Below are 27,154 nucleotides of genomic sequence, written 5' to 3'. Positions count from 1 at the left end.
TCTCCCGGAGTTCACTCAGACTCATGTCCATTGAGTCTGTGATGCCATCCAGCCATCTCATCCTCTGTCATCCCATTCTCCTCCTGCCCCCAATCCCTCCCAGCATCACAGTCTTTTCCAATGAGTCAACTCTTCCCATGAGGTGGCCAAAGTACTGGAGTTTCAGTTTTAGCATCGTTCCTTCTGAAGAACATCCAGGGCTGATCTCCTTCAGAATGGACTGGTTGGATCTCCTTGCAGTCCAAGGGACTCTCAACAGTCTTCTCCAACACCACAGTTCAAAAGCATCAATTCTTCGGTGCTCAGCTTTCTTCACAGTCCAACTCTCACATCCATACATGACCACGGGAAAAACCATAGCCTTGACTAGACAGACCTTTGTTGGCAAAGTAATGTCTCTGCTTTTCAGTATGCTATCTAGGTTGGTCATAACTTTTCTTCCAAGGAGTAAGCATCTTTTAATTTCAAGGCTGCAGTCACCATCTGCAGTGATTTTGGAGCCCCAAAAAAGAAAGTCTGATACTATTTCCACTGTTTCCCCATCTGTTTCCCATGACGTGATGGGACCAGATGCCATGATCTTTGTTTTCTGAATGTTGAGGTTTTAAGCCAACTTTTTCACTCTCCTCTTTCACTCTCATCAAAAGGCTTTTTAGTTCCTCTTCACTTTGTGTCATGAGGGTGGTGTCATTTGCATATCTGAGGTTATTGATATTTCTCCTGGCAATCTTGATTCCAGTTTGTGCTTCTTCCAGCCCAGCGTTTCTCATGATGTACTCTGCACATAAGTTAAATAAGCAGGGTGACAATATCCGGCCTTGACGTACTCCTTTTCCTATTTGGAACCAGTCTGTTGTTCCATGTCCAGTTCTAACTGTTGCTTCCTGACCTGCATACAGGTTTCTCAAGAGGCAGGTCAGGTGGGCTGGTATTCCCATCTCTTTCAGAATTTTCCACAGTTGATTCTGATCCACATAGTCAAAGGCTTTGGCATAGTCAATAAAGCAGAAATAGATGTTTTTCTGAAACTCTTCTGCTTTTTCGATGATCCAGCAGATGCCGGCAATTTGATCTCTGATTCCTCCGCCTTTTCTAAAACCAGCTTGAACATCTGGAAGTTCATGGTTCATGTATTGCTGAAGCCTGGCTTGGAGAATTTTGAGCATTACTTTACTAGCGTGTGAGCTCACTTAACAAATAAAATTAACAAGGCTGCACATGGCCTTTCTCTCGTTATGGTGCAGCGAGCAGGGGCCATTCTTGGTGTGGTGCCCAGGCTTCAGAAGGTGGAGCTGAGGCTTCAGGAGGTGGAGCCCAGGCTTCAGGAGGTGGAGCCCAGGCTTCAGGAGGTGCAGCGCGAGGGCTCAGCAGTTGTGGCTCCCGGGCTCTGAAGCACAGGCGCAACAGCCGTGGCGCACGGGCTTGGCTGTTCTGGGGCATGTGGGATCTTCCCAGACCAGGGACTGAGCCCATGCCCCCCGCACTGGCAGGCAGGTTCCTAACCACTGGGCCACCAGGGAAGTCCCTGAAATAAGGTTCTTGAATAGCACTGTGGCATGTCTCCCCACAGCAACAGCCCTCAGACACTGACAGCCATTTAATGAAATATCTATCAACAGTCAAATTGTCCCTAAACTCTGTCACAGATCTACTGTGTACAAGACCTTGCTGAGTAATCTGTTCTACACTTAGAATCTGAAGAAGAAAGCCATGTGCAGGAAATTACACTTTGCCCACATACAGGGAATGAACCACAAGCATCACCCATGAACGCTGCTCTGCAGATGTGCAAGATCAAAGTTCCCAGACTCACAGACAAACTTATGGTGACCGAAGGGGAAGGGATAAGTTAAGAGTTTGGGACTGGTGAACAGAAGCACTTTGAGGTGCAAAGGGAGAAACCAAGCAATTGTGCTGCTGCAACTGAGAAAAACCTTTACCCAGAAGGATCTGAGAAATCTTCTGATAGCCGCTCCCACACTCAAGGCAGATAAAGGGGAACAAGACAAACAGGTCTTGATCCAGGATGCTTGTGAACTGGGTGCAACTCTTCATACATGAGGATGGTACCCTTCTCCTAACCGTGGATTCCAAGGCTGAAACAAGCCAGATCTGAGCACACTGGCAAATGAAGTAACCTCCTTTGTCAACTGAAGTGAATCCCTTATCAGTGGTGATGCTTCAGAAATACCCCAGGAGCATCAGTAGGCAAGTGAGATTACTCTGGCATGTGATACTTTAGCTAAAACACTGAAAACCTCAGACAGCTCCTCACCTCCAAGCCTGGCAGGTGAGACAGATACCAGCAGAGGAGGGAACATCTATGTCATCATTAGAGACCAGTCCACACTCATCACTGGGTCCCAAGCCCTCCTTCTTTCTGGCATTCACATCCTGTGGCCAGCCCGATTCCATAGCGCCTCGACACGCACTGCCTCTCAGGGCTACTTATGCCCGTGTTTCCTCTCCATGCACTGAGCCAGGTTAAGCCTAGCTCTTCAGGCACTTGGGCAGGATTGCCGAACCAGCCTGGTGCAAGCCTGCTCAAATGAGCTCTCCAGCCTTGGCCTGGCCCAGAACATAAGCCTCCCACTGCCCTGTGGCCATGGTCAATCAGCTGCAGAACAATATCCAGGAAGATAACCCTTCTGGCAAGTGGACAAAGTCAGTCGTGGAGCACACCTGGAAGTTTCAGGAGTCGTGTAACAGAAGAGCAAAGCTGGGGATAGACAGCTATGAGTATGAGCATCCTAAAGCTATAGCTATCTTTAGTCCCCAGCATCCAGGCTTTTGAATCCAGCATTCAAAAACGAAGATCATGGCATCCGGTCCCATCACTTCATGGCAAACAGATGGGGAAACAATGGAAAGAGTGAGAGACTTTATTTTCTTGGGCTCCAAACACACTGCAGATGGTGACTTCAGCCATGAAATTAAAAGACGCTTGCTCCTTGGAAGAAAAGCTATAACCAAACCAGACAGCATATTAAAAATCAGAGACATTGCTTTATCAACAAAGGTCCGTCTAGTCAAAGCTATGGTTTTCCCAGTAGTCATGTATGGATGTGAGAGTCTGACTATAATTAAAGCTGAGCACTGAAGAGTTGATGCTTTCAAACTGCGGTGTTGGAGAAAACTCTTTGAGTCCCTTGGACTGCAAGGAGATCAAACCAGTCAATCCTGAAGGAAATCAGTCCTGAATATTCATTGAAAGAACTGATGCTGAAGCCTCAATACTTTGGCCACCTGATGCAAAGAACTGACTCACTGGAAAAGACCCTGATGCTGGGAAAGATTGAAGGTGCGAGGAGAAGGGGACAACAGAGGATGAGATGGTTGGATGGCATCATTGACCCGATGGACATGAGTTTGAGTTGGCTCCGGGAGTTGGTGATGGACAGGGAGGCCTGGTGTGCTGCAGTCCGAGGTTGCAAAGAGTCAGATACAACTGAGTGACTGAACTAATCCAGATTTGGCCAGCACAAGCCAGATTTTAAGATTAGAAGAAAGGTGTAGATGGAGTTGGAGGATTGTGTTCAGAAAACCTACTTAGAAGACACCTACTGACTGGCCCAGATCCTCAAACAGCCTGCAGGCACTCAGGCTGATGAACGCTAACATAACCAAAGAATGCCTTTTACTGCTGGTCACATGAGCAATGCTTCCATGGACAGCATAATCCCCCATATCCTTAAGCAGATGGCCGAGCATAACAGCCGGATCACTGATGCCCATGTACAGAGCACACCACACACCTGCTGAGGATGAGAAGCACAGGGGTCCTCCCGGGGCTGCTCAGATACAGAGAAAATAAAGTAGTGGCATTTCTGTACATGCAAACATTTCCAGTATGTTAGTCATTTTCCACCCGGTCTCTTCTTACTTGTTACGGTTCACACGTTAGCAACTAGAAGACTACTAGGATTCTCTTCTGCTGTAAGAAACGTTCCAATGCCTTCTGATGAAGCAGCAGATTTTTGTAACAATCTTTTAACTCAGTTTGTATTTAGAAATTGTCAAAGCACAAAAACCAAAAATTTTATAATGTCAGAGACTAGTATTAAAGAAAACTTTCAAGATAAGTCTCTTGAAAAACAAAGAAGCCTTCTTTGTTGTTACTGCTGTTTAGTTGCTAAGTTGTGTCCGACTCTTTTGGGACCCCAGGGACTGTAGCCCACCAGGCTCCTCTGTCCATGGGATTTCCCAGGCAAGAATACTGGAGTGGGTTGCCATTTCCTTCTCCAGGGAATCTTCCTGGCCCAGGGATAGAACCCGTGTCTTCTTTACCACTGAAGCCCAGTGAAGCCCAAAGAATCCTTATATTCCATGGTAAATTCCAATTCATTTTTTAAACACCTTTTAAGATGCTCAACTTGTCACCTAAGAAGTTTTATGAATAGTGTTAAGAACACAGTAAAGTAAGTAGATGACAGAATTCAAGCCAATATTATCCTGACCTCTTCCAAAGAAGAATAAAGCCAAAGGATTATAAGCCCTTTGCCTCATACTTATTATAATAATTTGCATGAATAGTTTGTGATGGTTTTCTCATTATATTTAAGAAAGCAGTTATTGCTTATTAAGAATAGCTGTCTTTAGCAAAAATAAAATTTTTTGGACAAGATCTGATTTTAAAATGTCAAGTAGTTAGATAACCTATGCATTTACTTATTATGTTAATTAGACTGTATTCAAACATGTAGATACATTTTTTAAAGTACTGCCCCTAAAATTATTCCTACTTTCCAAATTTTCACTTACCTTGCCATTATGATTGAGTATTTAGTGGAAATAAAAATCAATACTACAAGTTGAAATAAGGAAAGTATGTAAAATTACACTAAAACTCTGGCATGCTTCGGCTCAATCGCTCAGTCATGTCTGAATCTTTGTGACCCCATGGACTGCAGCACACAAGGCTTCCCTGTCCATCACCAACTTGCTCAAACTCGTGTCTGTTGAGTCGGTGATGCCATCCAACCATCTTATCCTCTGTCATCCCCTTCTCCTCCTGCCTTCAATCTTTCCCACCATCAGGGTCTTTTCCAGTGAATCTGTTCTTCCCATCAGGTGGCCAAAGTATTGGAGTTTCAGCATCAGTCCTTCCAATGAATATTCAGGACTGAGTTCCTTTAGAATGGATCAGTTGAATCACCTTGCAGTCCAAGGGACTCTCAAGAGTCTTCTCCAACACCACAGTTCAAAAGCATCAACCCTTCGGTGCAGAGCTTTCTTTGTAGTCCAACACTCACATCCATACATGACCACAGGAAAAATCATAGCTTTGCCTAGACGGACCTTTGTTGGCAAAGTAATGTGTCTGCTTTTTAATATGCTATCTAGGTTGGTCATAGCTTTTCTTCCAAGGAGCAAGCATCTTTTAATTTCATGGCTGCAGTCACCATCTGCAGTGCATTTGGAGCCCAAGAAAATAAAGTCTGACACTGTTTCCACTGTTTCCCCATCTATTTCCCATGAAGTGATGGGACCGGAGGCCATGATCTTCGTTTTCTGAATGTTGAGTTTTAAGCCAGCTTTTTCACTCTCCTCTTTCACTTTCATCAACAGGTTTTAGCTCCTCTTCACTTTCTGCCATAAGGGTGGTGTCATCTGCATATCTGAGGTTATTGATATTTCTCCCGGCAATCTTGATTCTAGCTTGTGCTTCATCCAGCCCAGCGTTTCGCATGATGTACTCTGCATATAAGTTAAATAAGCAAGGTGACAATATACAGTCTTAATGTATTCCTTTCCCGATTTGGAACCAGTCTGTTGTTCCATGTCTGGTTCTAACTGTTGCTTCTTGACCTGCATACACATTTCTCAGGAGGCAGGTAAGATGGTCTGGCATTCCCACCTCTTGAAGAATTTCCCAGTTTGTTGTGATCTACACAAAGGCTTTGGCATAATCAATAAAGCAGAAGTAGATACTTTTCTGGAATTCTGTAGCTTTTTAATGATTGAGCAGATGTTGGCAATTTGATCTCTGGTTCTTCTGCCTTTTCCCAATCCAGCTTGAACATCTGGAAGTTCATGGTTCATGTACTGTTGAACCCTTGCTTGGAGAATTTTGAGTATTACTATGCTAGCATGTGAGATGAGTGCAATTGTGTGGTAGTTTGAGCATTCTTTGGCATTGCCCTTCTTTGTGATAATGGAATGAAAACTGACCTTTTTGAGTCCTGTGGCCACTGCTGAGTTTTCCAAATTTGTTGGTATATTGAACGCAGCACTTTCACAGCATTATCTTTTAGGATTTGAAATAGCTCAGCTGGAATCCTACCACTGCCGGGGGCCAGTGTGAGGAACTCCGCCCTTGGCAAAGGTCATGAGGAAGGAGGCTTGGCATACGCAAAGGCGTGATCAAGCCTCGGAAAACCCCCCGTTCCCGAGCATCTACCCCCAAACCAGAGCCTATCTACTGTACTGTTCCGTGCTCTCGCCTACACCTCTGACTTTATGGGGGGCTGTTCCCCACCGGTTCTCTCAGAGAAGGAGTTAACGTGCGGCTCCAAGGCAATAAAAATTCCTGGGCGTAACAAGAGTGTTTCAGCTTACGGACTCCTCTGAAGGTTATCTAGCCCACCTGTATAGGTTCGTCCGGCCACATGTGATTGTTTACAGCCTCCCAACCTGAGAGGCACGAGATGTTTTAGACTTACTAAAGGCAAATTCTTTGGGGGAGTTAGAGATTGTTAGTATAGTGGGTTGGTTAGAAATTATATTGGTGAAGGGTTCTTCATTTGTTGTGCCAATAATTGCTGCTAATTCCCTGCCCTGAGTGTGACAAGGGTGTCTCAGGTCAAACCTCTCTGCTGGCAGACTAGCTTGTGGACAGGATTATCCATACTCCTGCCACTACGCACATGACTGTTTACTACCTCTCAACCATAAACAGCACAGAGAATTTTGAGAGTCTTAATTAGCATAGGGCTTTTCTCATTGTTGAGTCAATGATTGCCGCCAGGCCTCCATATCCTTAGGCACCTGGGAATATATTAATCAATGTATTTGGAATATAGAAAAGGAAATAGAGTAGTTTTTAAGGTGAGCAATACTAGACTTTTTGAGCTAATGAATTTTCTCTTTTGTAATAGATCACTGTACTTTGTTATAAATCACTGTCTTTGCTATGTAAAAATATAACTATCTTAAGACTAAATAGATCTTAAGGGGAACATTGGTGAAAGGTTTTTCATTTGTTGGGCTGATGTTTGCTGCTAAATCTCCATATTCCCTGCCCTTATAATGAATATAACTAACATATAGGAGAAATAAGTATTAACCTTTAAGATTAATCATGTTAACCTTGGGTTAAATAAATTCCTTTCTTGATTGTAACTCACTACACCCTCATCCTATAGGAATGCAACTTTATTTGGAGGGTGGTGCCTGGTTTAAGAAAAAACACCCTTGGAAAAAATAAGTTTTTTGATTATCAGAAAGAAAGGGTCATAAAATGTCAGCAGGCCTCATGGCCAGAAGATGATGTAAAGCCCCTAAGATCTTTGTTTATGTAAGGCACCTGATTTTGATAAAGGTCAGGACTGCTGACCCCTGCGTGACTCTGTATTCATCCCTATGTGTTACAAAAGGTATATAAGCAAACCGAAAAATAAAGAAATCAGATCAGTTTCCACAAAGACTGATTCCCCCATGTCGTTCCTTCTTGCTCCCCGTTTTTCTGGCTGAATTCCCATCTGGAGTGTGGGTGCTCACCACGTCTACTTACTTGCCCCGGTTTTCAAGCCCACGCGAGAAGGAGCCGAAGGAGGGGCACCTTCCAATATTCAAGTGGCGCCAGTGGCCCAACGTAGATGGTGCAAATTCCTTGTCTTGGAATTTTATTGGCATCCCACGTAAACCGAATTATTCAGCCTCTTTTTCTCTCCTACTATTTTCTGGCCGAATTCCCATCTGGTGCATGGGTACCCACCAAGCCTGCTAATTTTGCCTGGGCTTCTAAGATCAGACCACGGGCGGGGGGTGCCTCAGTGCCTCCTCTCCTTCGGGAGAACAGGAAGACACCTGCGGCCTACGTAGGTGGTGATTGGTATTCCATGTAAACCAAGTCATTCAGCCTCTCTTTCTCTGCTAATTTTCTAATCTCTCTCTATCTGTAATTAAATAAGGTATTTCCAAGGACACTGACTCCGTCCCCACCTTCGAATCACCCTGGATCCACCGGGGCTGGACCCCGGCATACCACCTCCACTAGCTTTGTTGGTAGAGAAGCTTCTTAAGGCCCCCGACTCCGCCTTCCAGGATGTCTGGCTCCAGGCAAGTGAGCACACGGTCGTGGTCACCTGGGTGGTGCAACTCTTTCTGTGCAGCTCTGTGTGTTCCTGCCGCCTTGCATGCTGATGGCTTGTCTTTCTTTATTTTGTCGTGTTGGGTCTTAGCTGTGGCACACAAGGTCTTCGCTGCATCACGTGTAATCTTTCACTGTTGCACACAGATTCTCTAGTGTGGCACACAGGCTGAGTGGTTGCAGCCCAGGCTCCAGAGCGCACAGGTTTAGCTGCCCTGCACCTGTGGGACCATAGTTTCCTAATATAGAGAGACAGAAAATCTATTAGGGTTTGCCTATGACCATGGGCAGGGTGGCTGGAAAGGAGGGAATGACTTTTAGTAGTTATCAGGGTTGATTTTTCAGAATGACAAAAATGTTCTAAAATTGATTGTGAGAATCATTGCAAATATTTGTGAATATCTTAAAAAACACTGATCTGTATACATTGTAAATGGGTGAATTTATGGTATGTGAATTATAACTTAATAAAGTTATTAATTTTTTAAGGAAAAAAAGGCAAATCATGAGGACCCTTCATGTTGTGCTTTTATAATCACGCCTGCCTTCTTCCCACCCCTCCCAATCCTCTTTTCTGTTTAGTGGCAATCGCTAGTTTGCCTTCTATTTCAAAATTCTGCTATTTAAACAATGCTTCCTAAGTTAAAAATGACGCTAAAGCTGAAACTCCAGTACTTTGGACACCTTATGCGAAGACCTGTCTCATTGGAAAAGACTCTGATGCTGGGAGGGATTGGGGGCAGGAGGAGAAGGGGACGACCGAGGATGAGATGGCTGGATGGCATCACTCACTCGATGGACGTGAGTCTGACTGAACTCCGGGAGATGGTGATGGACAGGGAGGCCTGGCGTGCTGCGATTCATGGGGTCACAGAGAGTTGGACACGACTGAATGAGTGAACTGAACTGAACTGAAAGTTAAGGTCATACACGAGGTAACCTTTCGGGACTAACTCTTTTCACGCACCATACTTTCTCGGTGATCCATCCAAGTGGTTTCCTGTGTCAGCAGCACGTGTAGCACGTGCACTGCTACAGACAGTAGCGTGCTTCCGCCAGTCCCAAGCTCCCAGTGTGTCCCTCCCCCTTTCCTCCTAGCAACCACACATTTGTTTCCTGTATCTGTAACTCTATTTTGTAAATACATTTGCACCATTTTTTGCTTCAATGTGCATTTCCTTGATGGATAGTCTTGTTAAACACCCTTTTCTGTGCTTCTCTGCCATCTGTTTATCCTTGTCAGTGAAATGTCTGTATATGTTTTTGCTCATTCTTATCAGACTATATCTCACTGTTGAGTTCGTGATGCTCTTTCGTTGTTTAAAATACTAGTCCTTCTACTGTGCGACACAAGGGCTCTGCTCAATTTTCTGCAATAACCTGTATGGGAAAATGACGTGAAAAAGAGGGGATATACGTATAACTGATCCACTTTGTTATACACCTGAAGCACAGCATTGTTAATCAACTAGAAGCCAATGAAACATTGAAGAATTAAAAAACAAAACACTAGTCCTTTGTCGGATAGATGTTATATCAGCTCCCCAACGCTGCTGGAGCAAATCACCAGCAAAAGTGTGTCTTAAAACAATGGAAATGTACTCCCTGGCAGCTCTGGAGACGTGACGCTCAATGGGAAGCCATCAGCAGGGCTGCTCACCCTCTGGAGAAAGGCCGCCTCCCGCCTCCTCCCGCTGCTGGCCCCTGCTCTCTCTGCCCTGTCCTCTCCTGCTCTTCTCCTCTGGGTGTTTCCCTGGTGGCTGCACCACTGCAGTCTCTGCCCCCATCTTCATGCCGGCGTCTCTTCTCTGTATGCATCTGTCAAATTTCCCTCAGACTTTTTCTTACAAGGAAAATTGTGTTAGCATTTAGGGCCCACCTGGATAACCTAAATAATCTCATCTCAAAAGCCTTAGTTTAATTACATCAACAAAGACCCTTTTCCCAAACAAAATAACATTTACAAGTTCCAGGCATCAGGACTTGATATTTTTAAGTAGCCATGATTCAGTCAATCATGAGTGGTTTGTAAACATATTTCTCCCAGTCAGTAGCTTTTAAAAATCCTTTTAGCAGGATCTTTCACAGGGCCAGAGTTTTCTGTTTTGATGAAGTACAGTTTATCAGTATCTCCGTTTATGGATCACGCTTTAGGCATCCAGCGCACGTGCTATTTGAGAAGCAAATAGGAGAGATCCACCCATTTTGGCGCCAACTGAAGAGTCCTGTATGCAAACACAGTCATTACAGGAGGAAATGTTGGCTGGAACAGAAGTGAAAGAAAAGTTATTTGTGGCCTCTTTAATGTGTGAAGGCCTTGATAAAAAGTGGTCAAAATAACACAGATAAAGCTATATTTTAAAAGGCAAAAAACCCTATTAACTTTGTCTTTTGTCACTTTGGGAACTGATGACAGCCATCTTGCTCTGGCTTTAAAATAGCAAAGGGGTTAGAATCGAACTGGGTCTTGAGGAACAAACTAACAGCGCTTCTGGATGGGTTAAGAACTGGAGAAAATCTGTATCTATAAAAAATGTTAATGCAATAATTGATGAAATTTGCATACAGGTTGTAGATTAGGTAACAGTATTGTATGAGTGTAAAATTTTCTGATTTTGATCATTGTGCTAAAGCATGTAAGGGGTCATTTTTTTCCTACAAAATACATAAGGTTTTTAAAAAATTTTGTTGAAGTACAGCTGTTTTCCAATGTTGTGTTCATTTCTGCTCTACTTGGTGGCTCAGATGGTAAAGAATCTGCCTGCAATGTGGGAGACCTGTGTTCGATCCCTGGGTTGGGAAGATCCTGTGGAGAAGAGAATGGCAACCCACTCCACTATTCTTGTCTGGAGAACACCATGCACAGAGGAGTCCGGTGGGCTACAGTTCATGGGTTTGGAAAGAGTTGGACACGACTGACCAACTTTCACTTTCGATTTACAATGTTGTGTTAATTTCTGCTGTACAGCAAAGTGGCTCAGCTATTCGTTATACATACACACATCCTTTTCCATATCCTTTTCTGTTAAGATTTGTCACAGGGTACTGAACATAGTTTCCTGTGCTATACAGTAGGACCTTGTTGATCCATTTTCTATATAAAATAGTTGAGGGCTTCTCAGATGGTGTTAGGCCCACTCCAGTGTTCTTGCCTAGAGAACCCTAGGGACAGGGGAGCCTGGTGGGCTGCCGTCTATGGGGTCGCACAGAGTCAGACATGACTGAAGTGACTTAGCAGCAGCAGCAGCAGATGGTGCTAGTGGTAAACAACCTTCTTGCCAATGCAGGGACATAAGACACATGAGTTTGTTACCTGGGTTTGGAAGATCCCCTGGATGAGGGCAAGGCAACCCACTCCAGTACTCTTGCCTGGAGAATCCCATGGCCAGAGGAGCCTGGCAGCTACAGTCCATAGGGCTGCAAAGAGTCAGACATGACAGAGTGATTTAGCACAGCACACATATAACAGTTTGCATCTGCTAACCCCAAACTCCCACTCCAACCCTTCCCCACCACCCCTTCCCCTTCGAAAGCACAAGTCTGTTCTCCTCCTCTGTGGGCCTGTGTCTGCTTTGTGAATAAACTCCTTTGCACCCTATCTTGCTGGTCTGACCTGAGGCGACCCTGCCAAGTCTACAGGCTCCATGGGAGGGCTGACGGCATCCGCCCGTGGGGTTCCCACGAGTGGGCAGCTCCCAGGTCTGCAGCTGCCAGCACCTACACTCGTGTGGCAAGCCACCGCCAACCCACGCCTCTTCAGGAGACTCTCCAACACCAGCAGGTATGTCGGGTTCAGTCTCCTGTGGGGTTACTGCTCCTTTCCCCTTGGGTCCTGGTGAGCCCAAGCTTTTGTGTGTACCCTCCAAGGGTGGAGTCTCATTTCCTCCAGTCCTGTAATCCAACCCCAGTGGCCTTCAACGTCAGATTTCTTGGGGGCTCCTAGTCCCTTTGCCTGTATGCCCAGGCTGGAAAACCTGACGTGGGTCTCAGAACCTTCACAGCAGTGGACGGACGTCTTTGCAGTCGTTGTTCTTCGGCTTGTGAGCTGCCACTTGTCGGGACAGGGGTTGGCCTTATGATGACTGTGCCCCTCCTACCGCCTGGAGGCAGCCTCTCCTTTGCCTCTGGACGGGCGGCATCCCAGCGTCCTCCTGTCCATGGTTGTTCAACAGCTAGTTGCGATTTGGGTGCTTTCTCAGGAAGAGATGAGCACGCGCCTTTCTACTCTGGCATTTTTAACCAATAAGCTCTCAGACACCTGTATTTGTATTTTAGATTCCACATATAAGGGATATCCTATGGTGTTTGCCTTTCTCTGCCTGACTTAGTACGATCATCTCTAGGTTCATCCATATTGCTGCAAAAATTTTCATTCTTTTTATGACTGAGTAATATTCCATTACTTTGCCGACTAAGGTCCATCTAGTCAAGGCTATGGTTTTTCCAGTAGTCACGTATGGATGTGAGTTGGACTGTGAAGAAGGCTGAGTGCCAAAGAATTGATGCTTTTGAACTGTGGTGTTGGAGAAGACTCTTGAGAGTCCCTTAGACTGCAAGGAGATCCAACCAGTCCATTCTGAAGGAGATCAGCCCTGGGATTTCTATGGAAGGAATGATGCTAAAGCTGAAATTCCAGTACTTTGGCCACCTCATATGAAGAGTTGACTCATTGGAAAATACTCTGATGCTGGGAGGGATTGGGGGCAGGAGGAGAAGGGGATGACAGAGGATGAGATGGCTGGATGCCATCACTGACTCAATGGATGTGAGTCTGAGTGAACTCCAGGAGTTGGTGATGGACAGGGAGGCCTGGCGTGCTGCAATTCATGGGGTCGCAAAGAATCAGACACAACTGAGCGACTGAACTGAATATTCCATTGTATGTATGTACCACATCTTGTTTAGCCAATCCTCTGTTGATGGACACTTAAGTCTCTTCCATGTCTTGGCTATTGTAAACAGGGTTGCTATGAACATTGAGGTACATGAGGTATCTTTTCTAATTACAGTTTTGTCTGGGTATATGCCCAGGAGTGGAATTTAAGTGGTAGGAGAACCATGCCTCTAATCTACTTTCAAATGGAGTAAACCTGTTTCCAGGTGGAGGTGGGAGGGTAGGTCACTCTCCAAAAAGGGTTTAGAACCCAAGTGGTCAGGAGGGTGAGCAGCCAAAGTCACCAGGCGCCCTAGAATCGGTGGCTTATCTCAGTGGTTCTCAGATTTCGCTGAATCACTTGGAAGCTTTTAAAAATCCCTAGTGTCTCAGCATCACCGTGTCTCTCTACTCACCTAATCAAGATATGCGAGGATGGCCCTAGAAGGTAATTTTCACTCTCCCCAGGTGATCCCGATGCAGTGTTTGCCGATCAGTGTCTTAGACTTTTGCTCCTCAAAGTGTGCTCTGCGTAGATCAGCGACAAATAAGCAACACCTGAGAACTTGTTAAAAGTACAGAATCTGGGGCCTCATCTCAAATATACTGAGCCAGAAGCTGCGTTTCAACAAGACCTGCGGGTGATTTACGTGCACTTGCTTCCCTGGTGGCTCAGCGGTAAAAGAATTCGCCTGCAATTCAAGACGCCTGCAGAATTCCATCCCTGGGTGGGGAAGATCCCCTGAAAGACATGGCAACCCTCTCCAGTATTCTTGCCCGGGCAATCTCACGGACAGAGGAACCTGGCAGGTCACTCCACGGGGTCACAAAGAGCTGGACTCAACTTAGCCACTAGAAACAAAGAATCTGATGAATATCAGAACTACCCAGAGAACTAATAAACATGAGAAAGAAGGCGAGTCGTGGGGGCACAGTAAGGTCCGTGCCTGTTTCTACCAAGTTCCCCGGTGAAAGAGTTTCAGTATCCGACAGTCTCAGTCAATATCCTAGGTTAGACAGTTTACATTCCCTCTGGGCACAGGGCCATTCTTCCAATCTGACAGGGTTTTCCAACCACTGTCAAAAGGCACACACGCGCAGTTATGATTATAGGGCTGGAGGTCGGCGTCCTGCCCTGAGGCCGACTTCCGCTCTTTATGGGGCTGCTCTCGGGGTCACGTGACCATCACAGAGCGGAACCGGAAGGGCCTGCAGAGGTTGCCGGAGAAGACTGCTGCTTCGGTGAGCTGAAGAGATGAACAAATCTCCCAGACCCAGGGGTCCGTGCAAAGGCAGTTGTCTTGGCGTCATAACCTCAGCGTCCTCATCCACATTCACACTCTTCCTAGGATTCCGACAAACGGACTTGCTGGGAGGGTTGGGGTGTGAGGAAGAGCCAGAGGCTGGGGGAGGGTGCATAAGAAGCGCTTAGAGGAGATGGAGCCAATTTCAGGGCCTCTAATTACTGTGAAAAGTGAAAGTGTTGGTCGCTCAGTCTGTCCCACTCTGCAGCCCGCCGGCTCCTCTGTCCCTGGAATTCTCTGGGCAAGAATACTGCAGTGGGCCATTCCCTTCTCAGGGGGCTTTTCCCAACCCAGGGATCAAACCCACGTTCAAACCCAAGTTTCTAGAACATTACAGTTCTCAAACTTTGGCGGTGGTTAACAGATTACGCTTGTGAAAGGACAAGGTGTGAGCATGAGGGATTAACACCTAGGGCCTTAAGAGTCAACTTTAGGATTTAAAAGAAGGCTCTAATACACCTCGGCGAAGAACTGAATTCCTAAATCTCTAGAGGGAAGAAAAAAATGGTTTTTACAGATAACAGTTGTTACATAACTCAAATGGCATTGTAAGAAAAACTTGAGAGTTCAAAACGAGAATTGCTGTTAAATATTTAGCCCTCGAATCAATTTCGTAGATTTGGGGACGCACTTACTTGCCTACTTCAGAGTTCCTCAGGTGAAGGTTGTGGACCAGGTACTACCTAACAACCCTTCCAGTTCACAGTTCCAGTTCTGTGACCCTTTATGGCTGGAATTCGATTTAGTATGCCCTAAGATGCCACCACGCTTCCCCAACGGCTCAGCGGTAAAGAATCTGCCTGCAGTGCAGGAAACATGGGTTCTATCCCTGGACCTAGAAGATCCCCTTGAAAAGGAAATGGCAACCCACTGCAGTATGTTTGCCTGGGAAACCCCATAGACAGAAAGTCTGGCGGGCTACAGTCCATAGGGTTGCAAATAGTTGGATACGACTGAACAAGTAAGCATGTGAGCACCTTAAAAGGAATAATATACTATTTAATGTCCTGCCACTGAGGCAATTTAATAGGATAATCTACAAGTGTCCTGAGTCAACTGTATTTTATTTTTATTTTATAACTTTATACTAAATCATGACCAAAGTCTGAAATTATTAAGAAACACTGCATTTCTCTTTGAGCAAAACAATATTTAAAACACAATGCTGGAAAATAATGTCAGCATTTTTTCCTGTTATTTCACATTGCACATGAGGCCAGTATACTTTATGGTATAGCTAGCCATGCTCATATAATAGCACTCCCATAGATAATCAAAAAAATTGTGTGGGGTTTCACAAGTGTGTGGGTATTGCTTGCCTATTCTAAACACCATGTTCTGGTCGTCATACCTGCTTTGCTGTTTGCCTCTTTCTCATTTTCAGTTCAGTTCAGTCACTCAGTCGTGTCCGACTCTTTGAGACCCCATGAATCGCAGCACGCCAGGCCTCTCTGTCCATCACCAACTCCCGGAGTTCACTCAGACTCATGTCCATCGAGTCGGTGATGCCATCCAGCCATCTCATCCTCAGTCGTCCCCTTCTCTTCCTGCCCCCAATCCCTCCCAGCATCAGAGTCTTTTCCAATGAGTCAACTCTTCTCATGAGGTGTCCAAAGTACTGGAGTTTCAGTTTTAGCATCATTCCTTCCAAAGGAATCCCAGGGCTGATCTCCTTCAGAATGGACTGGTTGGATCTCCTTGCAGTCCAAGGGACTCTCAAGAGTCTTCTCCAACACCACAGTTCAAAAGCATCAATTCTTTGGCACTCAGTCTTTTTCACAGTCCAACTCTCACATCCATACATGACCACTGGAAAAACCATAGCCTTGACTAGATGGACCTTAGTCGGCAAAGTAATGTCTCTGCTTTTGAATATGCTATCTAGGTTGGTCATAACTTTTTTTCCAAGGAGTAAGCATCTTTTAATTTCATGGCTGCAGTCACCATCTGCAGTGATTTTGGAGCCCCAAAAAATAAAGTCTGACACTGTTTCCCCATCTATTTCCCATGAAGTGATGGGACCAGATGCCATGATCTTCGTTTTCTGAATGTTGAGCTTTAAGCCAACTTTTTCACTCTTCTCTTTCACTTTCACCAAGAGGCTTTTTAGTTCCTCTTCACTTTCCACCATAAGGGTGGTGTCATCTGCATATCTGAGGTTCTGACACATGGTACCATCTTAGTCAAAACTGACCTTTCCTTGGGGTGGGAATGGAGGGATAAATTAGCAGCTTGGGGTTAACATACACTCACGACTTACTATACATATAATATAACTACTACTACTACTACTACTACTACTACTACTACTTTGTGATTACCTACAATGGAAAAGAATTTTTGAATATATATATGTATAACTGAATCACTTTGCTGGACACCGAAACGAACACATTGTCAATCAACTACACTTACTGCAATTTAAAGAAAGAACAAACTGACCTTTTCTCAGCCTGCATTTCTACAGTCTTTTAGCGGTGTGTAGGACAAGAAAGACCATATTTATTGGATGAAACGTTTCCAAAAGAAATTATAAAGTAGCAACGTTAAATGAAATTAAAATTTCTAAGGATAAGCCAAAATGTAAACACTCTATAATATTTTGTGTAACAGAAACAAAAGTTGAATGACCATGCTTTTCATAAAAAATGGATAGAATTGAGTGTATGTGATTCAGAAAGTTTAAAAAGTGAAAAGGAAAACTTATCAATAGTAAGTTGTGCACTTACTATTAGTTTCACTTTACAAAAATTGGAGTGAGTGGGTATTGGAAAAGGAGAGGAACTGAGACTTCAGTTTCAGAGTTTCAGGACTTCGCATGTAATTTCAAAATAATCTCTGACATTGTTTTCTCTCTCTCCCTTGTGCTGGAATAACTGCCATATGACTCTAACTGGCAGTTAAATTAGGGAGGTGATGGGATTAATAAGGTGAGGCAGCAACATGTTGGAGAAAAAAATACAAGCAATCACTTCAAGCAGCTGTGAGACTTTCAATAAAGCACTTAATTTCCCAGATCTACTATTTGAATGAGGTTGAACTAAACAAACTAGTTTTATTTCTTTAATGTTTTTATTATTCCTTTAATGGTTATTACATTAACACATAACACAAAATCAAGCTTTGCAATAAAATAGCATAATGTTAGTGACTTGTGCTCACGACATAAACCCCTAATGAAAATGACACATGCCTCTGACAGTCCTGACAAATGGGTGACGACATTATTTCCCCTAAGTGAAAGAATAACTCAGAATCCTTCTCAACACGAAATTCAGAGAGTCATCGCTTCATCCATTCGTTTGTTCATTCATTAATTTGTTCATTCATTTATTCATGCAACAAATATTTGTTCTCTGCCTCTTCTGAGTTCCACTGTGAAACAAGATATAGTCAGCCCCTGTCCTCAGAGAGTGTACACATTTTAGGAAAGACAGACACTGATGCAAGTAATTACAGCAAGATGAAATGCAGCATGAGAGATGAAACCCTTTTTTCTCTACCTGGTTTGAAATTGAGACACTCTGAAGATAGAAGTTTGGCGTGGGGTGGCTCCTCTTGGCCATTCCTGCACCATTGCAGCTGGTTTTAGAAAAGGCAGAGGAACCAGAGATCAAATTGCCAACATCTGCTGGATCATTGAAAAAGCAAGAGATTTCCAGAAAAACATCTGTTTCTGCTTTATTGACGCCAAAGCCTTTGACTATGTGGATCAGAATCAACTGTGGAAAATTCTGAAAGAGATGGGAATACCAGACCACCTGACCTGCCTCTTGAGAAACCTATATGCAGGTCAGGAAGCAACAGTTAGAACTGGACATGGAACAACAGACTGGTTCCAAATAGGAAAAGGAGTACGTCAAGGCCGGATATTGTCACCCTGCTTATTTAACTTGTATACAGAGTACATCATGAAAAATGCTGGGCTGGAAGAAGCACAAGCTGGAATCAAGATTGCTGGGAGAAATATCAATAACTTCAGATATGCAGATGACACCACCCTCGTGGCAGAAAGTGAAGAGAAACTAAAAAGCCTCTTGATGAGAGTGAAGGAGGAGAGTGAAAAAGTTGGCTTAAAGCTCAACATTCAGAAAATGAAGATCATGGCATCTGGTCCCATCACTTCATGGGAAATAGATGGGGAAACAGTGTCAAATTTTATCTTTGGGGAGCTCCAAAATCACTGTAGATGGTGATTGCAGCCATGAAATTAAAAGACGCTTACTCCTTGGCAGGAAAGTTATGACCAACTTAGATAGCATATTGAAAAGCAGAGGCATTACTATGCCAACAAAGATCATCTAGTCAAGGCTATGGTTTTTCCAGCAGTCATATATAGATGTGAAAGTTGGACTGTGAAGAAAGCTGAGTGCCGAAGAATTGATGCTTTTGAACTGTGGTGTTGGAGAAGACTCTTGAGAGTCCCTTGGACTGCAAGGAGATCCAACCAGTCCATTCTAAAGGACATCAGTTCTGAGTGTTCTTTGGAAGGAATGATGCTAAAGCTGAAACTCCAATACTTTGGCCACCTCATGAGAAGAGTTGACTCATTGGAAAAGACTCTGATGCTGGGAGGGATTGGGGGCAGGAGGAGAAGGGGACGACAGAGAAGATGGCTGGATGGCATCACTGATTCAATGGACATGAGTTTGGGTGAACTCCGGGAGTTGATGATGGACAGGGAGGCCTGCCGTGCTGTGATTCATGGGGTCTCAAAGAGTTGGACACGACTGAGCGACTGAACTGAAGATAGAAGTTTAAGAAAATAGGTTACAGAATTTACATAGTTTCCCATATAAGGACTTCCACTCACATTAGGTATTTCTGTGACAGGGAGATTTTAATAGCTCCTTATAGCTGAGCACATTGTTATTTCAACAATGGAAAAGTTCAGTCGAGCTTCCCTGGTGGTTCAGATGGTAAAGAATCCGTCTGCAATGCAAGAGACCTAGGTTCGATCCTTGGGTTGGGAGCAGTGCATGGCAACCCACTCCACTATTCTTGCCTGGCAAATCCCCATGGACAGAGGAGCCTAGCAGGCTGCAGTCCACGGGGGCGCAGAGCCTGACACAGCTGAGCTACTAAGTGCAGCACAGCACCAGGGGTCAGCCATTAAGAGAGAAGGCGTATCAGGTGGGCAAGAGCACGCTCTGCCTTTGAGTTTAACAGTTTCCTCGTGTTTACTAGTTTCCTCGACTAGTAACATTCATTTTCTGATTCTCACTTGGCAATATTCATTTCCATATAATATAAAGTTGTCAGATTTCTTAGTTATGAAATAACTGTTACCTAATTGTCACAGCCCTATGTATACCTTTTCGTCTTTATTTGTAGAGTACTATCAGTGTGCTATAAATTATTTCACTGAAATGTGTTAGTCCAATCAAACTGCTATAATGAAACAGTACATTCGTGGGGGGCTTATACACAACAGAAGCTTATTTTTCATAGTTCTGGAGGCTGGGAATCCAGGCTCATGGCAGAGACTACATTTAATGAGAGCTTCCAGGCTCATAGACAGGCTTCTTGCTATGTCCTCACATGGTGGCAAGGACCAGAGAGCCCTGGGGGTCTCTTTTGTGAGCACATTAATCCTACTCATAAGGGCTCTGTCTTCTCCCAGAGACCCCCGTTTCCCAATACCATCACATCAAGCATCAGGATTTCAGCTATGAATTGGGGAGAACACAAACAGTCCAACCATAGCAAGAAGTAATCCCTGATATTTGAAGGAATAACATACTTTACAAAAGAGATAAGGGGAATAACCACTTTCTATTATGATTAATTACTGCAGAACTCAAATTGTTTTGTGTATGTTCCTACTATGGATTTTTTAAAGTGTCAGAATTGGAGAGGGTGTGGAGAAAAGGGAACTTTCTTACACTGTTGGTGGGAATGTAAATTGATGCAGTCACTATGGAAAGCAGAATGGAGTTTCCTCAAAAAACTAAAAATAGAGTTGCCATATGATCCAGCAATCCCACTCCTGGGCATATACTCAGATAAAATTCTAATATGAAAAGACATAGGTGTCCCTATGTTCATAGCAGTACTATTTACAATAGTACTTCCATGCCAAGACATGGAAACAACCTAAATGTCCATCAAGAGATGAATGGATAAAGAAAATGAGGTACATACATAAAATGGAATATTACTCAGCCATCAAAAAGAACGGAATAATGCCATTTGCCACCACATGGATGGACCTAGAGGTTATAAAACTAAGTGAAGTAAATCAGACAGAGGAAAAACAAATATCATGATATTGCTTATACATGGAATCGAAAATAGGATGCAAATCAACCTATCTATGAAACAAAAACAAACACAGGTATGGAGAACAGACTTGTGGTTGCCAAGTGGGCAGGATGGATTGGGAGTCTGGGATTAGCAGATACAAACTATCATTTATAGAATGGATGAACAAGGCCCTACCGTGTAGCACAGGAAGCTGGATTGGATGCCTTGCGACAGACCATAATGGAGAAGAATGTGGAGAAGAAGATATGTGCCTGTATAACTAAGTCACTTTGCTGAATAGGAGAAATTAATGCATTAGAAATCAACTATACTTCAATAAATTTTCTTAATTAGCATTTCATAGACATGTTAACCTAAAAGAAAGTGTATCAGCATTCGTGAAAAGAACCAGGAAGCTCTAGACAAGTCTAGCCAATCATAATTCCATTAAACATATTTTAAGAAGGTGAAATTTGAATACATGACAAATTAAAGGGGTGGAAAAAGATATTCCATGCAAATGAAAGCCACATGAAGGTTAGGATAGCTATACTTACATCAGACAAAATAAACTTCAAGCAAAAATTGCAAAAAGAGACAGAGGACTTTTTAATACCATATACAAAAATAAATGGAAACTGGATTGGAGACTTAAAATGTAAGATTTGACACTCCTAGAAGAAAACATAGGCAGCACACTGTTCGACATCAGTCTCGGTTTCTTTAATGTATCTCCTTCAGGCAGGAAAAAGAAAAGCAAAAATGAATAAATATGACTGCATCTGAAAACCTAAACTGAAAACTAAAAACTAAACTGAAAACCTCTGCACAGCAAAGGACACTAAATGAAAATGCGCTCGACTGAATGGGAGGACTGGTGCTGAAGCGCCAATGCTTTGGCCACCTGCTGTGAAGAGCCGACTCAGTGGAAAAGACCCTGATGCTGGGGAAAGAGTGAAGGCAGGGGGAGAAGGGGGCGACAGAGGATGAGACGGTTGAAGGGCATCGTCAACTCAATGGACGTGAGTGTGAGCAAGCTCCAGGAGACACTGAAGGACGGGGGATCCTGGAGTGCTGCAGTCCGTGAGGTAGCAAAGAGTCAGACACAACGTAGTGACTGAACAACAAATGGATGGGAGAAGATATCTGCAAAGGATCTATCTGATGAGGAGTAAATATCCAAAACAAAGAACCCAGACAACTCAATATTAAAAAAAATAATAACCCAATTAAAAAATGGGCCGAAGACCTGAATAGACACTTTCCCAAAGAAGACATACAGATGCCCAGCAGACGCATTACAAGATGATCAACACTGCTAATTATCAGGGAAATAATAGATCAAAGCCACAGTGAGCTGGCACCTTGCACCTGTCAGAGCGGCTCTCATCAGACAGAGGACAAGTAACAAGTGCGAGTGAGAATGTGGAGGGAGTGGGGCCCCTGTTCCACTTCACTGTCGGTGGGAAAGTAAATTGGCGCAGACACTATGGAAAACAGTATGGAGATTGCTTAAAAAATTAAAAATAGAACTACCATATGATCATGCAATTCCACTTCTGGTACTTTCTTGAGGAAAAGACCACTAATTTAAAAAGATATATAAACCCCTATGTTCAGTGTGTGTGTGTGTGTGTGTGTGTGTGTGTGTGTGTGTGTGTATACAGTCATGTCTGACTCTTTGCAACTCCGTGGACTGTAGCCTACCAGGCTTCTCCATCCATGGGATTCTCCAGGCAAGAATACTGGAGTGTGTTACCATTTCCTCCTCCAGGGGATCTTCCCGACCCAGGGATCGAACCCCGGTCTCCCGCATTGGAGGCAGATGCTTTAACCTCTGTGCCACCAGGAAGCCCATGTATATAAAGATTCTCCCTTTCTTCCACAGTATCTGCCTCGATTTGTCAATGCGTATTTTCATTTGACATATAATATCATTTTAAGTAAAGGAAAATTTAAAATTTCAAGCATCAGCACAAATGTTACCATTCATCGTTGTACTGTACAATGCTGGTTTCAAATGCAGAGATAAGAGCATCTAACTTGCATCTGCAGAGTCACCAAAATCACACAATTCATACTCCACAGCTCCTACATGCATATGCATTCCACTCTTACCAGAAGAGTAGAGACGCCACACAAGACTGACCAAACTGTGCATATTTCTTTAGACGTGCACATTCTAACCCACAGTTTCCTTCCTTCAGCTCACTAATGAATAGAGATGGACTGAAAGAAAATCATGAATTGTCCTATCTTTCATTTTCCATCTATGACATCATTTTTAGAGTGGCAAGAAAACAGTGAGAAAATAATAATGCTCCTCAGTTATTCATATTTTATAGAACACCATTGCTCTTCTATGTCCAAAGCAAGCTCTGTCCCAAAGGAACCAGAAAGGCCTCTCAGCACTGTAAGTACCCCCTGGGGCCCCAGGCACAGAGGTACTGATATAGAACCTGCACACAGAAGTGTTCTCAAAAGAAAATTCAGACAGCATTACTTGATATGAATATTTCATTAAGAAACTAACTGGGAATTCACTTCAGTTCAGTCACTCAGTCATGTCCAACTCTTTGCGACCCCATGAACTGCAGCACACCAGGCCTCCCTGTCTATCACCAACTGCCAGAGTCTACTCAACCCCACATCCATTGAGTGGGTGATGCCATCCAACCATCTCATCCTCCGTCATCCCCTTCTCCTCCTGCCCTCAATCTTTCCCAGCATCAGGGTCTCTTCAAATGAGTCAGTTCTTCACATCAGGTGGCCAAAGTACTGGAGCTTCAGCTGCAACATCAGTCCTTCCAATGAACACCCAGGACTGATCTCCTTTAGGATGGACTAGTTGGATTTTCTTGCAGTCCAAGGGACTCTCAAGAGTCTTCTCCAACACCACAGTCCAAAAGCATCAATTCTTCTGGTGAATTACGAGTCTTCAAACTAGAAGTAGTTAGAAACTTAGCTTTCAGTAGTCAGCTCAGTTCATAAAGCATGAATGAATGAGTTCATTTTTGTGTAATTAGTTACTAACATTTCCACTTTTTTGTAGTAGTAGAATTATTAAACTTACTTGTTTGTAGCTGATTGGCTACAAAGCAGTCAGTGACATTACCATGTGAGTAGTAAGGTCACACTAACATGAAGAAAGCTTAAATCTGTTAAAGGTCAGAGCCCACCTTTTGGAGAAAACACCTTGACAACAGAATGGAGTTTGCAGTCAGAGCAGTTCATAGAAAGAAATTAGGTAGTTGCTTGGATTAGGGGATGGAAAATAGGGTTTGGTTGCTAAAACCTTGGCTCCCTGTCCACCGAAGCCAAGCAGAAATACAGAGACAGAGCTTCAAGGAAACAGAAAAGAGTGGCTTCAGTATTTTTCCCAGGCAAAAGGGAAACGCGGAAGTCTAGCGCCTCAAGAATTGTGCCCTCCTCTCTTAAGAATAGGGAGAGGTTTTAATATTCTCATGAAGGCCCTGCCCTTTTTTTTTTTTCAAAGTTTCAAAGCACCACAGTTAGCATCAGGCAACTCAGCAACTGCGACTGGTGTCCCTAAAGTTATAGGCCCATTACCTTCTTTCTGAAATACAGAATGCTACAAGAGAGTCAACCCACTCCAGTCCTCTTGCCTGGAAAATCCCAAAGACGGAGGAGCCTGGTGGGCTGCAGTCCATGGGGTCGCTAAGAGTCGGACAGGACTGAGCGACTTCACTTTCACTTTTCACTTTCACGTATTGGAGAAGGAAATGGCAACCCACTCCAGTGTTCTTGCCTGGAGAATCCCAGGGACAGCAGAGCCTGGTGGGCTGCCATCTATGGGGTCGCACAGAGTCGGACACGACTGAAGCGACTTAACAGCAACAACAGCAGCAAGAGAGTCGGACACTACTGAGCGGGTGAACTGAACTGACAAGAGAGTACAGGGGAGAAGGCGGCCAGGTGCAGGGTATAATCTACAGAGTCAAAGAGTAACCCACTTTGTCAAGGACTGGTCCAGCTACAAATGTTTGTTAGCAGTAACCGCTGAAGAAACAAGCAACATTGTTTAACTCTTGGCTGGTATGTGCCAGAGTCCCTTCACTCATTTCTGGTTTTGCTCTAACTGTGGACCTGAGAAATACTTCGAAAGTAGAATTGACAGGACTGGGTAACCAATAGGACACGAAAAAGCTAAGGGATGATGAATAATCAGGAAGATTTTCCCAGGCTTCTGGGCAGGTAACTCAATAGATGCTACTCTCATTTTCTGAGAGGCAAAGAGAAAGAACCTGGACCTGAATATTTCAGATGTCTGCAACCTCCCTAACAAAATCCGGCTACTCCAAAAGCTCCTGTTTCCGCTTGCATATCCCTTTAACTGAAGCTTCCCTGGTGGCTCAGAGGTAAGGAATCCGCCTGCAATGCGGGAGCCCTGGGTCCGATCCTTGGGTCGGGAAGACCCCTGGAGAAGGGAACGGCCTACCCACTCCAGAACTCTGGCCTGCAGAACCCCACCCACCCCTTCAACGGCCTCCACGCAGTGGGCTGACTGCTTCAGCCGGCAAACCACGAAGAAGACTCTGCTCGCCAGAGGGAGCCCTTGCGCTCGACCTCGAAGATGGGCGGTGGGCCCAGTAAACCGGAAGCTTTTCTCTCCCTAAAGTCCCCGCCCCTCAAGGTGTCATGGTGGCTCCGCCCCTAAACCCCACAGCCGGGGGCCGGAAAGCGCCCGACCACAGACTCCGCCCCGCGGGAAACGGCCGCGGCCGCGCGAAGGCGCAGTCCCCGCGAGATCGCGTCAGGCGACACCGCCCGGGGGGCGGGGCTTCGCCTACGCCGGGGCGGGCTGCCGCGTCACGTGACCGCTGGCCAATGGGCGCGCGCGGCGGAGAGTTTGAACGCGGACGGCGGCGCGCCCCGAGGTCTGAGGCTGGGGTCCCGGGGGTCCCGGCGCGCGCGGCTGGGCCTTCCCGCGGAGCGTGGTGTGAGCAGAGCGACAGCTGCGGCGGAAGCCGTGGCCCAGGTACCGTTCCGGACGTCCCGCGAGAGGCGGGTCTGCGGGCCTCACGCCCGCCAGCCCCGGCTGCCTTCTCCGGGGAGGGGGCCGCGGCTTTCCGGCCCCAGGGTCGTCGTGCCGCGCTCCCCGCCGCGGGGTCTCCCGGTCCTTCTAGGTCGGCGGCCAGAAGCTCGGGCCTGGGGCCGGCCCGGCCGGCGCCCCGCTCCGAGTTCCTCCTCTGCTCAGTGGGGCCTGAACCTCCCGCCCCGCGGACATCGGGAGGTGAAGCGTTCGCGGGATTTGAAGCCCAGGCTCGAGCGGAAGGGCCCGCAGGCCGGCAGCCTGAGCTAGTGGCGTCCTTCGCTTTGGCCGCTTCTCCCTCGGGAGAAGCCGCACTGGCCGGTCTTCCCGGCCGCCCAGCGGCAGGGGCGACGGGTGGAGAGCTCCCGCCCTGGTTCTCTGGAATCCAGACCCCTAAGCCCCAGTCCAGGGCGGCCCTATCCTGACTTCTCCAGCCCTGCTGGCCGCCACACCCCCTCTTAAGGCCGTCGGCCCAGGCGGGAAGGAAACTTCTGACGGGGCTCATCTCCTTTTTAGTTTTAAGTTGACTTAATGTTCGAACGAAAGTTTTTAAGATAGACTGTGCTTTTAAAATAACTAAGCCAGCTTGCTTAGTTGCCTAATTTGTCTGGCTCGCAAACGTCTCCAGGTTTGAACTAAAGAAACTTCCTTGTGGTAGGTAGGGTGTTTTATACATCCCACTTAATGTCAGCGCTTTAAAAATAGTAGTTGTCTTGGCTGTCCTGGAAACATCCCAGTATATATATCTGTATTGGCAGAAAAAGTATTTAAATGAAATCTACAGTATCCGTATTTAAGAGCCCAGAGGAAAATAAGGAACGCCTGGAGAAAATACTCGAGAAAATGTAAGGTTCAGGAAAACATTTGACAAACTCAGAGGAGATGAAGATGTGCTTTGTAGTGAAAACTTATGTATATAGATTGCCATAGGAAACTCTAATTTTTTTTTTTTTTTTTGGTAATTTTAAGATCTGCAAAGTACAATGTAGGGCAAAAGGTGTTCATGCAAAGTAGTCTGTATTTAGTAGCAAAATACTGATGCCATCATAGTGCCTAGTATATAGTAAGCCCCCAGTATTTGTTACAGAATTAATAAGTGGCATATTACAGAGTCTTTAGGTTGGAAATCTTATTGATTAAACCTTCCCTATAGAGTACCTGAGGAGGATAAAATTGTGCCACAAATATTAATGTAATTTAAAAGCTGCAAAATGTAGGTTATTACCAGATTAGCTACCTATTTGGGGCTGATTCTGCAGTTACAAAGGCTCTAATCATTTTTTATGGACAGCCTGTGTTTTCAATTTTGTTTTATATTTGATACCACCCCTTCAAAAATTAAATAATTTCTGTTATTTTTAAAGTCC

General features: G+C 44.9%; 1 pseudogene; it reads left to right on the top strand.

Annotated features, from left to right (window-relative positions):
• Positions 1–1,235: 1,235 nt before the first annotated feature.
• Positions 1,236–26,057, top strand: LOC138077259 (nuclear receptor subfamily 2 group C member 2-like; annotated as a pseudogene).
• The last annotated feature ends 1,097 nt before the right edge of the window (positions 26,058–27,154 follow it).

This window comes from Capricornis sumatraensis, chromosome 1, assembly GCF_032405125.1.
Source record: "Capricornis sumatraensis isolate serow.1 chromosome 1, serow.2, whole genome shotgun sequence".
NCBI classification, from domain to species: Eukaryota; Metazoa; Chordata; class Mammalia; order Artiodactyla; family Bovidae; genus Capricornis; species Capricornis sumatraensis.
This window is presented reverse-complemented; position numbering and strand designations above follow the sequence as displayed.